The 15,172-nt window shown below is 38.9% G+C and overlaps 1 protein-coding gene across 5 annotated transcripts in view; it reads right to left on the bottom strand.

Annotated features, from left to right (window-relative positions):
• TMBIM1 (transmembrane BAX inhibitor motif containing 1) overlaps positions 1 to 15,172 on the bottom strand; it is a 1,047,780-nt gene that overhangs the window by 3,619 nt on the left and 1,028,989 nt on the right. The window lies entirely within an intron of this gene.

The raw sequence follows: 15,172 nt of genomic DNA on the forward strand, positions 1-15,172 counted from the left end.
TCTGTATCTCTCTCTCTCTGTATCTATCTCTCTCTCTATATCTATATACATACACACACTATTTTTTCAGTATTACCCAATGGAGAAATGTAACTTCAGGTATTAAAATATAAAAGGTTATGTGGTTGTAACATGTCAGTCACTAACAAGCCAATGTTTCATCCAAAACAAGGAACAGCAAGAGCAAACCTCTTTAAAAAAGTTTTCAGTTGTAGCAACACACAAATGGAACTTGACTACTCCACCCTCAAAACAACAAGCAAATGACAGTTTGTACCAAGCAAGGGCCAACACATCAGTCAATTGTTATATGTGCTTTCCAAACAATTCTCACAAAATGTATATACATTTACAAAAGAAAAGTAATTTTTATACAATTACCAGTCACCTCTAACTGTGCCCAGCACTCCCCTAGAGGTGTCTATAGGCAATCTTAGAAGCTTAACATCCCTGTGTCATTGACAATATAGGGCATTTACACTTTACTGAACTAACATAGAAAAGTTTAAGATAAACAGTTGTAATAACAGTTGTGATGAAAGTTAATAAGAATTTGTATACGAGAAAGTTAAATGCCCTGACAAAAATGGCTATGTCATCAATAAATGTCTAAGTGGTGCATACAGATAAAAGTTGTATTTTCTAATGTGTGTATATGTGTGTGTGTGTGTGTATATATATATATATATATATATATATATATATATATATGTTTTCCCCCCTAGTAACGTGAGCAAATCTAGCATGTAATTAAAAATGTAATCATACCTTATCAAGATCATAAGTCTTCTGTGCATAGAAATCCAAACTAATAGCAATCTTCTGTGCAGTCCACATACACATTTCTCTTTACCTTCAGTTTCCCTAGCTATATGGTTACCTTTTATAGTGTAGATTCAGGCCTGTGAAGATGCAAATGAGGTATAAACTCATTAGAATTGAATTCCAAATGTTTGTCTCTGTGTAGCAGGTGTAAACATAGTGCAGCACTCCCTCAGTGTTTGTTGCTTATGGATTGCAACTGTGAATGATTACTGGCAAGGAAAAGGAGAACACAACAGCAATTAAGATTCCCTTACCTGCAGTGGGTGTGTCATCCCAGTTGCACTTAAAGTATAGAAGTAATTTATCAGGGTTTTAAATGGAAGTGAGCAGCACATTTCTCATTTTCTGGTCACTAATAGCCAAACTCCCATGCCTTTGTTGAAAATTGTATATTATTGTCATGTAATATTCTTATACATTTTAAAGGTAATGATACAAAATGCCCTACAGAATGCATGTCTGAGATTACAGCTGGGATAAGAGAATAAACACATACAAAGAAGACAGAGCTGCATTGTTGCAAACAATACTCAAATGGTTGTGTGATCAGTCATTGCACTAAATATGTAATTAACACATGTAAAAACAACTGAGAGCATACAAGTGTAGCATGTCTTGTTAATACTCTGGATGAAATGGGACTTGCTTGTATGTACAATAATTTGCATTCCTTCTGCAAACCAGTTTCTGTGGCAAAGAGGGATAAGCCACTCTTATTGTGTTTTGTAGATGTATGCTAAAATGTATTTTGTAATGTTTCTTTTTAATATTTGTGCAGTATTCAGCTTAGTGCAAACACTGTGAAAAGGATTAAACAAATTTAATGTAACGTACTTCTATGAAAAATATTACATAAATCATATCTGTGAATCAAGTTTAAGTGTAGCACACTTGGTAAACAAGATGAACCAAACAGTATATACTATCTGTAGATCATGGTTCAAGTCCCAGGTGTATGTTTTAAGGATGAAACCTAATAAACAATTCTTAGAAGGATAATACAGGGTGAGCTTTGCCTGTCACATTTGCATGGTGCTTATCTTCATGCAAACATGCTCTAATGGCCACTCAAGAAGCAGACACTCAGTTTCTAAAAGGATACATTGTTACTTATTTTGCTGACCATCGCACAATCCCACTAAGAGGTGTTGCACAATGGTCAGAACACCTGCAGACAAGTAGTCAATTTCAAAACAGATACATTTGTTGCATCTTTTCCTTACCATTAGGCAAACCTGCTAAGTGGCATTGAGCGATAGTCAGCAAGCTTTTACAACACCTGCAGGTCCAGAATACCTGCAGACAGGAAGCTAATGTAGGTAATTTCAAAACAGATGCATTGTATCATGTGTGGCTTGCCACTGCACAAACACGCTAAGTGGCATTGATCTTTGGTCAGCACACATGCAGAGTAATGAACGTGAAATATATACAGCTGCTACCCAGTTGTTCCTGAGGCAGCAGTTGTACATTAAGGGTTATAGTACAAGTGAGCCTGGGTTCTAATCCAGCTATGGCCAAACTTTTCTTACTGATGTTCCACTTTACTTTATATAAAGATTAACAGTAGTAAAATACTTGCATGTAGGAATAACTATCTATAGCATCTGCATTGAGCATACACAGAATATCAGAGGTATATTAAATGTGTAATTGTGGGTATAGGTACAGTTATGGTTCACAATTGCACATTTATTTTCTGAATGTTCTTGCCACAAACATACATGGTTAAATGCTCAACTTTTAATGTATATGTATAGCTAATGAGCAGGTCTGACAGTCATTTGCAATGAGCACTCTGTACAGTAATGACGGTGAAAAAATACACTTTTAGCCCAGCCTTTCCTGTGGCAACAGGTATTAGTTGATGCTAACAATACAGGTGAGTCAGAGTTCTAAAGTTGTACACTCCCAATTTTATTAATCCTTGTCTACTCATTTTTATAAAATATAAAGCAATGTACACAATTATAAATACCAGTAAGTATGTAATGCACTGGAGCTCACATGAATTAATGGATGACGGGGTATACTGACAATTATATTTCTGTAATTATAATTATCTTTTTTGGCCTTGAATAGATTTCAGACTTCAATGATACTAATACACACACATGAATGTACAAACCAGGACCGTGTCATGTCACACACATAAATGGAAATGATTAAATGTAAAAGTAGAAATAAATTATTTATATTGCACTAATTTATTGTATGTCACAGATGATGGTACTAATTATCTCTTTTTCTCTTACCCCAACCATTATCTCCCTTTTTTTTTATTTTTGTGTAGGTGGTCACAACGTTTTGATGCCATCAGTTTCTGACACATGGAGGTAAGCCAATTACTGTGGCTCAGCCTGCCCCTGATCCAATGGCTCCTGCACTGATGCCCAGGACATCTGGGACCCAACCTGGCAGTACTGCCTCTGCTACCCCTGCACTACATTGGCCCTTTACATCAGGTAGCATTACCCTGGTAGCTGTTGCAATGGTACCCTCAGAGCATTGGTGGAAGTGGAGATTTTATCACCCACCCGAGGTACAAGATCATGGAGCTGTGCCAAGCACCGCAACAGCTAGCCATGGCTCTTTCACAGAAGGTGATAACAGCACAGTATAAACTTTGGGAAAGGTGACAACTATTTATCTAATAAACTCTTACAATATTTAATGAAAGATCAAGTGTTTGTGTGAGTTGGGGAGGGAGAGTGATCCTACCAGTCCACAAGGGCAGTTACTGTCACAATCAGTATCATTAGCTCTCCTATCTGCACAACAGTCAGCAGGACTACACACTGAGCTATTTCTTCAAGAAAAACATGTCTCAAGTTATAACACTGTGGGTTGTAGTAAAGGAAGGACACTAAATCCATCCCTTAATAAACAGCTATAACAATAGATTGAAATTGTCCACTGCCCAACCCCCCTTGCATATGGGAATCAGTACCAGCAACACTGAAATAAATGTCCTCCTTCCTTGAAAGCGACATACAATTCAAAAAAATGTTTCTGCCCGGAAAAAAAATACCTCAGTGTTTTACAAATGGCATCATTACTTAAAACATTCTTATAAATACCACCTATTTAGTTTTACTCTGTCCTGTAGTTAATCCACAGCTATAATCCACTAACATCCATTAAGCCAGCTCCCTGCTTTGCTTGTCTCAGCATTCCTTTCCCATTAAATAACCCTTTCTATCCAAATATTTCCCTCTTGTAATTTTACTCTTGCTTCTGTTGCTCACATCTGTCCCCTACCCCCTTAACTATTTTCTAAAGTTTTATGCTGTAAATAAGCTACTCATTTTTCCAAAATTTTACAGTGTTATATAGTTGTGTAGACCAATCGTTTTGGCAATCAACTCTGGCAAGCAGTATCCTCTAGACAGAATACAGATCATAGCCAGAGCACCAGGTGAGGGCTAGCCACACAACTGTGTAAAAATTGTCTAAGTGATTCAGTTGTGCTAATTTATAAAAAAATGGGCATGGATATTTGCTAAGTAGATTCAAAGCTCGGCCTACTCCAACCTTAAATTAAGCTGAAATGTAATTAAAATACTGACTTTTAGCCAACTTATGGACTGCCAGACATTTTAATGTAATAAAATGTAATTATATTCCATTAAATGTAAAAGTAATTAAATGTGTTAACTGCCAGCCAATTAAATAGGACTACTATTCACTCTGATGAAGAGGAGTATTGCCCATTTGTTTAACTAAATACAGCTACTACTCACTATGAGTAGGAGAAAGAGAACTACCCCAGGCATCTAACTAAATACAGCTACTACTCACAATGAATATGAAGAAGAGAACTGCCCCAGTTGTATAACCAAATACAGCTACTGCCCACTATGAGTAGTAGGAAGAGAAATGGCCCAGGTCTATAACTAAATACAGCTAGTACTCACTATAAGTAGGAGGAGGAGTATGACCATAGGTGTATAACTAAATGGAGCTACTACTCACTATGAGTAGGAGGAAGAATATGGCCCCAAGGTGTCTAACTAAATAGAGGTACTACTCAGTATTACTAGGAGGAAGAGAACTGCCCAGGTGTATAACCAAATACTGCTGCTACTCACTATGAGTAGGAGGAAGAGAAATGTTCCAGGTCTATAACTAAATACAGCTAGTACTCACTATAAGTAGGAGGAAGAGTATGACCCCAGGTCTATAACTAAATACAGCTAGTACTCACTAAGTAGGAGGAAGAGTATGACCCCAGGTATATAACTAAATACAGTTACTACTCACTATAATTAGGATGAAGAGTACTGTCCAAGGTATCTAACTAAATACACCTACTACACGCGATGGATAAGAGGAAGACTACTGTCCCAGACAAATATGTTTACTACTCACTCTAAAGGACAAAAGGGAGTAATCTGACCTGCATATCAGTAAATACAGCTTCTACTTACTCTGAGGAAAAAGAGGAGGGAGAAGCAAAAGAAGACAATGACTCCTAGAGGGCAAGCAGAAATGAAAAAATACTGATGAATAAGGTAAAGGGGAGGTTTCTCACATAGGGAAGTGAGGGAGCCTCAACCTTGTACTGCCACCAGAAGAGTGGTTAGGTTGTGGCAAAGGGGGCAACTGCCCTGGATGCAAGATTCAAGGGGCATGACTGGTAGAAGCCAATCAGTGGTAGAGAAATGCCAGCATTCAATGTCAGTATCACATCTGCTGTGCTTCAGAGCTTTGTGTGTGGTAGTCTGAATGAATGCTGAAAACAGTTTGTTACAATTTGTCTGAAAGGAGTAGAACCTTTTTTTGTTGTTGGGCTTTTCCACTAGTCATCAGAGATCATAATACCTTTTCTAGTCCTTAACTCAGGAGGAGAATATATTTTTTTAAAAGCTCCTGAGGGGGTACAAGATTGGAGAGCTGTACCAAGCACTGCAACTGCTAGCCATGGCTCTAACTTTCACAGAAGGTGATGACAGTACAGTATAAACTTTGGGAGAAGTGACAATTTCACTAATAAACTCTGACAATATTTAATGGAAGATCAAGTGTTTGTGTGCGAGTTGGGGAGGGACAGATAGTGATCCTACCAGTCCACAAGGGCAGTCACTGTCATGTTCAGTATCATTAGTTCTCCTATTTGCAGCACCATGCACACTAACACAAGACGCAATCATCATACACACTGTAGCAAGCTCTGGCGCATTTATGGAAGTTTGAATGTCAGAGGAACCTGTGTTGTTTTATCTCTATTTATGGAGGATGCTATATGGGACTCACCAGGCTGGGGGATCATTTTTTTATTTTATTTTGCTATTCTTTACCAGGTTTGTCTGACTAGGTTTAGTCAAGAACTCCTTTTCAGCAGAGGCCAGGGAGAAAAGCTCTTAACATATTACAAACATTTTTAAACAAATATTCAGTAATATACATTAACATACATTAGGTAATATACATTAACAGTTACACATTCATTGATAATTAGATTTCATTCATACGAAATAAAGGCAAACTATTACAGTATAAAAGGTACTTGTGCTTTAGATGTTGAACACTGAGCATTTGAAGAGGTGACTTAGTGGGCTTATTAAATAGATAAATCATGTGATTAATGTTTAGGAATTCAAAGAAGTGGAGGTGAGGGGAAGGAACTAGGTAGGGCAAAAACTTTTAACATTGTGGTTATGGGGTAGTGTATAAAGAAGGTTCATAGATTATATATATATATATATATATATATATATATATATATATATATATATATATATATATATATATATATATAAATATATATATGACTATTGTAAGGTTATATAAGTATAGGGGTGGGGGGTGAGCAGTGTCACAAAATTATGTACATGGTAGAGAGATGCTAGTAAATCTATTCAGCTATTGGTGAAGACTGGTTGTGGGCATATGATTCTGAATATATAGAAATGGATTGACTAAGAAGATAACAGTGGCACTTATCTTGGAGATATACAGGAGAAGATCATTTGGTTTGCGAGGTGAAGTTTTAGGCATGTTTTAAATGAGTTTGCATTCTGAATGGATTTCAGTGGTAGTGGGATGTGGTTCCATAATTTAGCAACATTATTTGAATATAGACAGTCACATGTAGTATGAGATGATTTAGTTATAGTGATTAGGGCTTTTTCTCCAGATTGTAAAATTCTGTTGGGGGAGTAGTGTATTATACCAATAACCGATGACGTGAGTGTGGTATATTGAAGATTTACCCACATAATCACGAGGGTGAAACCAGAGTGATTAAACAAAGGCAATCATGGATACATTTTTAATATACAACACCATGGAGTCCGTTATTGCCCTTCTACAATGACATAAGAAAAAAAGTACTTCCTTTTCTTAAATAATGTCTTTGTATAATGGTGCTGTGGTTCTCTTCCGCTTTTCCCTTGGTATCCTGGGGCATTGCTGATGTACTGTGCATGCGTATTGGACTGGCATTCCCATGCTTTTGCAGTATACCAGTGCTGTGTGAAGGAACCAGAGAAAGGAATATCTCTGTTGCCTTATTTTTTATTAACCAGGAGGCTTTTAATGTACAGGAGGAGGAGAAGAGGCCATGAAAATAAAAGGATGATCAGGTACGTAATGTACCTGATTATCCTTTTATTTTTCTCTGTGCCATCTCTCATTCATTTGGGTCTCCAGTTCTGTGAGGTTATTTAAAAAAATGAAATAAAAGTAAATTTTTTTATTGCATATATATTAATGGAAAAAAGTCTGGGCGACCAGACCTTTTTCCATTGATATATGCTCAGATTTACATGGGCATGCTGGTCGGGCACACCAATCAGCATGCTACTTTTTGAATACTTATTGCCAGTCATTGTATAATAAGCATTTAACTCTCATATATGCTTAGATGGTGGCCCTTCCACGGTCATACTCTTGCCCCAGCAGCTGTAGAGGTGTGATGATGACTGACGAGTGGGCAGGGCAAAAGGCTTGATGACATGCAGGTGAAGGGCAAAATAAACAGAAAAACGCAAAATAAACTGTGCAAAGAAATAAGGTCTTGAACTGAATCATGCTTGTCCAGGCATCAGCTTAAATTCAAGATAGCAGCATACTGAAATGGAAATTATTACGTGTATACAAATGCAGTAACTTATCTGTATGTTATATTTAAGCATGCATATTCTGTTATCTTCTTTGAAAGGTGAGAAACCTATCCTTCTTGGGCACATTTTTACATGCCTGCATGCTTGTGTGAAAGTTTCAGTAAAGGAAAAATATTTTTCTAAATGTTTGAGAGCTGGCATTCTTTGGATTAGATCAAAGGATGGAAGCAAGCCGAAAAACAACCAAAACCAAGATGCTGGACTTGCAAGGAGTATCCAAATAAAGGTCGGAAACCAGAGGAAGGTTTCTTCTTAAAAATCACAAATAACGCCAGACCAATATGTACGTTTTCGACCAAAACCAAGTCTTCATCAGAAAAAGCAAGTTCAAGCACCAAATTAAATGCTTAAATAGCCATACAATTATGCAAATCAATTGATTATTCAAATGAAGTCCCACCAATAGAATTCTATTGTACTAAACCAAAATCATGTTTACATTTTTGGTTTAGTACAATAGAATTCTATTGGTGGGACTTCATTTGAATAATTAATTGATTTGCATAATTGTATGTCTATTTAAGCGTTTAATTTGGTGCTTGAACTTGCTTTTTCTGATGAAGACTTGGTTTTGGTCGAAAACGTACATATTGGTCTTCATGCATTTTAAGAAGAAACCTTCCTCTGGTTTCCGACCTTTATTTGGATACTCCTTGCAAGTCCAGATTCTTTGGATTAGGTTTGGATGACATTGATCTGCACTTTTAGCAGAGCTATATTTCTCTGTTTTGTCAATCTTCTCATTTGCACTGTCTGCCCTCTTATCTTTCCTTCTGTTTTTCAGTTATTGCACCATCAGAATATATATTTCAGTCATTTTGGTACATCATGGTGAAGGTGGGACTGCAATCCAACACAGAATAGTGAAACCGTCTTGCATCTGCTGAACATTTTGTCTCTATCTTGAAATGAGATTTGTGATAAAGATGCTATTGCTTCTGTCTTTGAAGACTTGGTTTGAGACATCTAAAGCTCATATTCAGTTAGAAAGTCTTCTGGGAAGACGCTACCTCATTTCAATAGATTTCCACCACACACAATCTTACTTCCTTTTTCATAGAAATTGTGTGTTTGTCCACATCAGTCCTCATTTTTCTTGAGTGGATTTTGAGCTGACACTTGTTCAGCATAGTCTTCCCTCCGTTTTCTTCTGGGATCATGAAAAAGGGGGGAAATGTACTTAGCACTGTTGGGCACCTTCACTTACTGCATACTTTAACATCAATCTGCATGCAGAAAAAGGCAGAGCAGCTCGTTTGTTTTGCTCATAGCAGGGAAGATGTCACAGGTATTAGATACTGTCTCATTGGATTGATAGGTATGTCATGTTTTGTTACTGTGGCCAGGGTTATGAAGGGCTTTTCTCTAGGGCTTGGGTACCTCTACTGCCCGTTTCAGCTGTCCACCCATGGCAGACACTCATGCTACAGCCATCAGATTAATGCTGCTTATCTTTCACACACACTACTGCCTGGCTCTCTGCTTCAGGAGTACAGCATTCCTTTGGGAAAAAATATTTTAGGGCAGGTGTAGACCCTGTATCTGAATGAGAGTCAGGAACTAGTGATCCTGGAGGATATGCATGCCCCTTACCCTGATGGCACAGTTGCTATATGTAGCCCAAAGAGGGTCTGAATTCCCCAAGTGTGGAAAGAAAGACTAAAGAAAGTATATGTCAAAAGCACAATGAGGATGTTCACAAGTATTCCAGCCACTAAAATGGGTTTTTCAGAATATTAACTATTCTGGCATATACTCATGTATCAGGTATTTACAACCAACATGACTGAGGCTTTCTCTTCTGAACTGTATACGTTTCTGATCATAGTATGTTATAATCCCATTGATACCTAAATTACATTTTTTTTTTTTTTTTTTTTTAAACTAGGTGATTTTTTGCTCCCATGCCTTGCATCAATCGGACTTCAATTAGGCAGAACCCATTCATTCCCCAACTCCCGATTTCTACCGTGAGCCAAGAGATGATTTGGGAAGGGGGTGGTCAATCAGGCAACTGTGATGGTACTCTGTGGTCTGTCCACATTGTTGAACTATGAACATTTGAAAGACCTGTCCTCAACACTTGGGTGGGGAGATGAATGGCTCTTGTCATTGTGGAAGCTGACAATACACCTTCCCTGCATGAGTGCACAACCTCCCACACTCATTATGAAGATTTCCACCCACTGGTGGCTTGGTGTGGCTAACCCTTGCCTCTAGGCCATGTACTTGCCTCCCCTTCCCTCCTAGAAGTGGGACTCTGCAGTATATGGCTGGCTACACACCCCCCCCCCCGATGGGAATGCTCGTTCTCTCCTGCCAGAACCATCAAGCACCTGAGCTGCTAATCAAACTCACATCATCTAGACTACAGTCAGGGCATTATTTTGTACCACCAGCATTAGCTTACATACTGGTATAAGTTAACATAAGTGATACACTACATTAAGTAAAACTGTATGCTTCTAATGTGATTATTAAAGCAAAAAAAGCACTGATCAAAATAACTAATATTAATGTGTGCATTTATGTTACTTATATACTGTGGTCATGAAAAATGGCTTCAGAGAAACCTATAATAATGTAACAGATTGCTATGGGATAACTGAAATGAATAAAAGCACATTTTTCCCAGAATGCAATGGTTTTAATATTTTCTTTCTATACAAAGTGAAGCTGTCCCATTCTGGGGAGTAGAGTGGGGGGTGTCTGTGCAAAGATTTCTATAGAAAAATCACCTTTTATTTCATTTGACAACCAGTTAAGTCCATTGGACACAAGTGTTCCTTTACAGGGGAGAACCAGGGATACTGCCTGGTTAAGTGACATAATCAGAGTAATACAGTAACTAAATGGAGGGAGACTGAATCAAACCTTAGGCTACATAAAGTAACTCAGAACTTTAATCCTCTGTGCTAAGTGCCATCATAACTTTAAAGTGATTCATAGGTGCATAGGTTCATAGGAATGTACTAGGCTAATGGCCCTGGAGCCTTTACAAGCCTAGCCCAAAAGATTCCCTGGCAACATGCCACCCAACATCATTTCCCCATGCCTCTGTCCAGCAGGGCCACTGAAATGATCCCCAGTGTGAATTTTCTATTTCCCATCTACTCATCAAGATTTCTCTTGAGAGCCAGTGAGGTACTCTGCTTGAGGTGTATAGGAAGTCTATTCCAGAACATGGGCAGTCTCTGGGTTATCAATCTGTCCCTCCAACAGGTTCTGTTGATTGTGGTAATGAGGTTGAGGTCTCTGGTGCATGTGGTACTGAGGGATTGGGATTGGGATTTCATTAGATGTAGCATATCTAGCAGTGCAGAGTCTGATGTGGCTTTGTAGGTTAAGCAGAGATAGTCTCTAAGTAGGCGGTATGATACTGAGAAAAGCTGATTTTAGTCTTTCCACACAGGGCAAGTGCTTAAGGCTTAGGATCCTCTTAGTGAGTTGTTGCATATGTCTGAGGTATATGCCGAATGGGGCATTGTACTCGATAATTGGTCTAATGAGGGAAGAGTAGAGAGAGGCAATGACCTCTTTCTTCCTGGAGGCAAAGCTCTGTGATGAGATGTGCCACATAGAAGGATTTTCTGACCACAGTAGCAATGTGATTATTAAAGGATAGGTTGCTATCCACTTGTGTTCCCAGATCTCTTATGACACCTTCAGTGTTCAGTGGACTACCATCAATGTGGTAGCTCATGGGTACCATGTTCTTCCCAAAGGGAATGACAATACATTTTTTGGCATTGAGCTTGAGGCCATGGTTCTGACAGCAGTCATTGGTTTCAGTGAGACCTTTCTGTATAATGTCATCATCATTTGGGGAGCGAATAATGGACTCCCATTTTCCAGTCTGTGAACTTGTTCAGCCAGAGTCCCTTGGTTTTGGCCTGGACTTCAGAAAAGTAGATGCCAAACAGGAGAGGACCCAAGACCAAACCCTGTGGAACTCCAAGTCAGACTACCAACTAGTCATGAGAGGAGTCCGCTAATTTCACTGTGCAAGTTCTATCCGTGAGCCAGTTTGCAACCCGCCTTGTGACAGAGGAGTTGATGCCTAATTTAGTGAGTTTATCCATTTTTCCTGAGTGAGGAATTGTGTTGAAGGCCTTGGTCAGATTGAGGTAGGCCATGTGAACTACCTTGCCTTCGTCCACAGCTCTGGTGACAAGACTCGAAGTCTACCAGGTTGAGCAGACAAGATCTACTCTTAACAAAGGTCTAGTGTCTGGAGATTCCCTATGTCCTTATTTATTAGGTCCATGATGATGCGCTCCATAGCCTTACATACCAGACTCATCAGGCTAATGGGGCGGTAGTTCCCAGGGTCCATAGTTACACCCCCCCCCCTTTGTGGAGTGGGATTACTGTAGCAGCGAACCATTCGGTGGTGACAAAGCCTGAAATGAGGCTGATTGGACAGGGCACTCAGTTGCGGTACCAGCTCATTTGCAATTCATGTAGAACACAGCCCGGGATGTTGTCAGGTCCAATGGAAGCTTTATTCTTGGCCAGTGCAATTTTAACCTGTGCAGCTGTAATATTGGGTACTTGGTATTCCTCAGGTATTGTGACTGGCCCTTTAGGGGGTGAGGGGGGGGGGTAAAGTTGGCACTGAATTGGTCAGCCAGTATATTGGCAATGTCTGTTGGCTCAGTATATGAGTTACCATTGTGTAGTAGCACTGAGCAGATCTGAGCATTACCTTGTAGATTTTTGACATAACTAAAGAAGCCCTTGTGGTTGTTTTTAGTATCTGTTGCAATTTTATTTTCGTAGCCAGCTTTGGAGGATTTGATGAGGGATCTCAGCTTTTTGTTAAGGCTGACTAGGGAGATTTTCCAGTCTTGGGACTTTGCCTTGTTCTGCAACAGTTTCTTCCCTCTGTTGTAGTGTTTAGGGCAGGGGACCACCAGATTGGCTTCCTTTTTTGGAGAGCATCTTGGCTCTATTGGGAATGGTCCATTCCATGCATTTGTGTATGTGGTCGTACAGTGCCATTGGTGTATGATTCTGCCATCATGAATTTATTTTCCATTTGCATGGGCACTGTAAAGTTAGCCACCTCAGTTTTTAGAAGCCCAAAATTGGCTTTGGAAACTTTTTTTTTTTTTTTTTTTTACAGTGGTTTCCTTTGCAGGGAGTGTGGGTGGGATGTGGATATTCATGGTGACTAGCTTGTGGTCAGATCTGACCAGAGAGGAGTTGACAATTGGTGTAGAGCAACTGTCACCCATATTAGTAATAACCAGGTTGAGGATGTTGCTACCCCTAGTGGGGGTAAAAATAAGCTGGGCCAGTGCATTGGAATTGATGAATTCCAGGAAACATTGAGCAAGTGCGTTGGTACTCTAGTAGTTTTCCTAGTTAATGGAGGAGTAAATTCACCCAGTATAAGGGTGTTGGGATGGACCTTTATATTTTCTAGGGTGTTTAGGAATGTGGAGTGAGATTCTTGGGACATGGTGGGGGATCTATAGCAGGCAATAACCTAGATTGCAGTTTTACCCAGTGTTAGTTGTACCTGGAGTTTCTGCATTATGCTGGGCAACTAACATGGTGGTGTACATATCCTTTATGAATATGGACACACCATCGCCTTTAGGGCTAATGATCCATATTTGGGGTCCAAAAGGTGTGGTATGAGTTGTAGCCTGGCAGCACAGGAGTGCTTTCAGGTGCCTTGAACCAGGTCTCTGTTACTGCACAAACATCGATGTTCTCCATTTTGAGGAGTGCTTCAAATGAGTGCATTTTGAGATACAGACTACTAGCATTGAGTAGCATAACCCTCAGATTACATTTGCTTGTAGCTGTTATGGTGGTAATTTGGTCCTCTGGACATTGCCTAAAAAAGGCACTATAGGGGTGGTAAGAGCCTTGGCCATTATACGGAATCCCAGGGGTGACAGATGCAGGCCATCTCTGGCAAAGTGTTGAGGTCTGTCGATCATGTCATCCCTGGGAGACAGATACTGGATCCCCTTGGAATGACACCAGAAACTTAGCCAATTATTGAAATCAATCATTTTTGTTTGTACTGTGGTATTATTCTTGGTGATGGTAATAAGCTACTCAGAGCTAGGGACATGCCCTCCTGGGCTACATGATCCGAGAGCTCTTCAATGTCTCTCTTCATGTAGTCCAGGGAGGTCATTCACACCAACATGGACAATGGTAGAGTCATATCTGTACCCGTTGTGGAGCGACCTGAATGCATGCATTATGTGGTGCATCTTAAAATCATCACATCTGAGGTTTCTGCATTTTGGGATGAAGAAATATGTCCTCTTGCAGTAAGCCCCTTTGTAGAATATAATTCTAGCATATCTTCCAGAAAGCTAACATCCAAACAATTAAACCTCAACGAGGTGCATAACAACTATTCAGTAAAGGTCGCAGTTTTGTCTTTGTGTCTTTATATGGCATGGTCATGGATTTGTCACTCTTGCAAACAGGATGTTTCAGGTAAACTTCATGAAGCATTAAACAAATTGATTATTTAATTGCTTGAAATATTAGAATATAAGATAAGAATTTAAGTTCAGTAACTACTGATCTTTAAATATTTTACTGTAGATACAAAATGAAAGGAATGTGTTTTACAAACAAATGGAAAGCTAAACTACATACATTCTCATGGTATAGAGCTTATTCATAACACAATGTAATATGCATAGAATTAACACTAACACACTCAAATTACTTTCTGCCATAGTAACTTATTTATGAATTTATTTATTTAATGGCTTGTGAAAGCCAGGTAACTTACTCGGATTAACAACCTTTTTCATGGAAAACGTTATAAGCATAAGCAGCAGTGTAGAAATCATACAGTTAATATTGCAATAGTTTAGCCTTTACAGTTATAAAGCAAAATCAAATGCCACTATACATTCAGCAAAATCAAATAAAATAATCAGCAAGAGTTAGAGATACAGCTGCAAAGGGGAAAATGTAACATGTCCAACAATCATAAGTATGTAAAAAAATGAAAATAAATGGTGACGTTACAATTGTTCTTGTTCAGGGTTATAGGCGTTACACTTACAAACAAATGATAACCTCTCAAGTTTCAGGTATATTATATGAAGGCATCATTGTCCATTAATGTAGCAAATTACCTCATTAATCATACAGAAAAAAAAAGCTTGTGTAACTGAATGTTGAGCAGGCTAAGTTAGGTGCTGGGAACATTGAGTTGCAAGAGAGTTCTC

This window comes from Protopterus annectens, chromosome 6.part1, assembly GCF_019279795.1.
Source record: "Protopterus annectens isolate FY-2018-M chromosome 6.part1, PAN1.0, whole genome shotgun sequence".
Lineage (NCBI taxonomy): Eukaryota > Metazoa > Chordata > Ceratodontiformes > Protopteridae > Protopterus > Protopterus annectens.